This window comes from Takifugu flavidus, chromosome 18, assembly GCF_003711565.1.
Source record: "Takifugu flavidus isolate HTHZ2018 chromosome 18, ASM371156v2, whole genome shotgun sequence".
Taxonomy (NCBI): Eukaryota; Metazoa; Chordata; class Actinopteri; order Tetraodontiformes; family Tetraodontidae; genus Takifugu; species Takifugu flavidus.
The window spans coordinates 13,170,148-13,173,216 of record NC_079537.1 but is presented as its reverse complement, the minus strand read 5'-3'; the positions used below and the strand labels follow the sequence as shown (position 1 = coordinate 13,173,216).

General features: G+C 46.5%; 1 protein-coding gene across 2 annotated transcripts in view; it reads left to right on the top strand.

Moving 5' to 3' along the window:
* Positions 1–382: 382 nt before the first annotated feature.
* zgc:158376 (uncharacterized protein LOC100101643 homolog) overlaps positions 383–3,069 on the top strand; it is a 12,201-nt gene continuing 9,514 nt past the window's right edge. Inside the window, exon 1 of one of the 2 annotated variants that reach the window (XM_057014526.1) lies at positions 383–900. The gene's annotated coding sequence lies outside the window, so the exon portion shown is untranslated. The remainder of the gene's footprint in view (positions 901–3,069) is intronic. The other variant, XM_057014525.1, reaches the window with a different exon arrangement.

Genomic DNA, 3,069 nt, shown 5'->3' with positions numbered 1-3,069 from the left:
ACCTAGCTTGGGTTCTGGAACACAGAACCACATCAGAACCATGCACCCCCTGATTAAGCAGAGGAGGGGGTCTGAGACATCGCCGCTCACCTCTTCACACTACAGTATTGAAAAGCCTCCCAGGAGAAGAGGCCACTGTGTCGGCGGAAGTTTCAACGACCTGCAAATGACGCTGGATAAATACTACAAGTCCCACAATGCCGTTCGTCCGCCGTGAAGCAAATGACGTAGCAGCTCATATTTTTGCAGCCAATATTAGATTTACATTTATTTTCCCCTTCTGATGTTAACGCGGTGTCTGCAGTCACCTGTGTGATGTCATCGACCTGGGGAAGGAGAGTGACGCACATAACGCACAGCCCGCAGCGCCCGCACATGCACGCCGCTCCGGACAATAGCAGACATGAACCCTCCCGAAGGCCGATCAATGTGATCGATCAGCGGAGGCGCCAAACGTGCGGATCAATCATGAACGACACCTTTTAGCCGGTTTAAACTCCGCGCCCCACCACACCCCCCACCCACGGAGAGCACGTTGAAACGTGCGGGCAGAGGGGTGAGAGAGGTACACTCATACAGGGAAGGAGAGAGAGAGCGAGCGAGTGGGGGTGAATGGGCACGACTGCGCCTCGTCTTATCGATATCGATCCGTTTGCTAATCGACAGATTTCCATCAGCAGTGGACTCCGGTGGGTTAGCCTAGCTGCTAGCCGCGGTGGCGCGCACGAGCTAAGGCGATGGGACGCATGTGAAGCAGCCCTGGAGCTGGCCGCAGCCTTGCGGAGAAAGAAACAAGGAAGCGGACGGCTAGCTGCGCTACACGGAAGCTAACGTTGGCTAATTGTTGGCTGATATTCATTCTAATGAACGACCAAAGAGTATGCGACCTGAAAGCAAGAGGTGAGAGTGCGTGAGCTGCTGTTTCTGCGCTTTATTCAGCCCTGGAACGCGCACTGGCGCTTATTTTCCACAGCAGAACGATAACGAAAGAGGAAGCATACTGCAGCCTGTAGAGGCACAACAGCTAGCATGCTAGCATGTTAGCGAGCCTTTCCATCTGAGTCCGGCCGCTCGCAGAGAGATGAAGTTGATCGTTCCAGCTATATGATGCTTACATTTGTCACGCTCTTAAAATGTGAACGCTTTTGCTTTTGAATGATTCTGTGCGTTTCTGTCACGTGCTAACTGTTAGCCCTTAGCAGCTACTTCACAAGTGGTGCCAGATGCGCATCTTTATTATTGCCCGCTGTTAACTTGGCTGGGTTAACATCTTTCTTTCAGTTCTTCGTCCCCTTTTCGGTCATGTTGGCACATTTTGTAATGACAGAATCCGGAGAATGTGGCAGGAAGCCGCCAAATCATTTACTTTAAGACAAATATAGAAAAATCACGTCATGATTTCAATCACAATGTGAACATTTTGAAGAGAAAAATACACGTTGACTGAGTGACACCTCACAGGTTAGCAGTGTTTATCTCAGTTTAAATAAGAGAACAACCAAAATATATGTAAGACCAAGGCAGTAACCATAGCTACACCCATAGCTACACCCATAGCTACACCTATAATACACCCATAGCTACACCCATAGCTACACCTATAGCAACACCCATAGCTACACCCATAGCTACACCTATAGACACCTATAGCAACACCCATAGCTACACCCATAGCTACACCTATAATACACCCATAGCTACACCCCCAGCTACACCTATAGCAACACCCATAGCTACACCTATAATACACCCATAGCTACACCTATAATACACCCATAGCTACACCTATACGACACCCATAGCTACACCTATAATACACCCATAGCTACACCCATAGCTACACCTATAATACACCCATAGCTACACCTATAGCTACACCTATACTACACCCATAGCTACACCTATACTACACCCATAGCTACACCCATAGCTACACCTATAGCTACACCCATAGCTACACCTATAATACACCCATAGCTACACCCATAGCAACACCTATAATACACCCATAGCTACACCTATACTACACCCATAGCTACACCTATACTACACCCATAGCTACACCTATAGCAACACCTATAATACACCCATAGCTACACCTGTAGCAACACCTATAATACACCCATAGCTACACCTATAGCAACACCCATAGCTACAACCTATAGCTACAGCCATAGCTACACCTATAATACACCCATAGCTACACCTATAGCAACACCTATAATACACCCATAGCTACACCTATACTACACCCATAGCTACACCTATAGCAACACCCATAGCTACACCTATAGCTACAGCCATAGCTACACCTATAATACACCCATAGCTACACCTATAATACACCCATAGCTACACCCATAGCTACACCTATAGCAACACCTATAATACACCCATAGCTACACCTATACTACACCCATAGCTACACCTATAATACACCCATAGCTACACCTATACTACACCCATAGCTACACCCATAGCTACACCTATAGCAACACCTATAATACACCCATAGCTACACCTATACTACACCCATAGCTACACCTATAGCAACACCTATAATACACCCATAGCTACACCCATAGCTACACCTATAGCTACACCCATAGCTACACCTATACTACACCCATAGCTACACCTATAATACACCCATAGCTACACCTATAGCAACACCTATACTACACCCATAGCTACACCCATAGCTACACCTATAGCTACACCCATAGCTACACCTATATACACCCATAGCTACACCCATAGCTACACCCATAGCAACACCTATAATACACCCATAGCTACACCTATAGCTACACCTATACTACACCCATAGCTACACCTATAGCAACACCTATAATACACCCATAGCTACACCTATAGCAACACCTATAATACACCCATAGCTACACCTATACTAACCCCATAGCTACACCTATAGCAACACCCATAGCTACACCTATAGCTACAGCCATAGCTACACCTATAATACACCCATAGCTACACCTATAATACACCCATAGCTACACCTATAGCAACACCTATAATACACCCATAGCTACACCTATACTACAC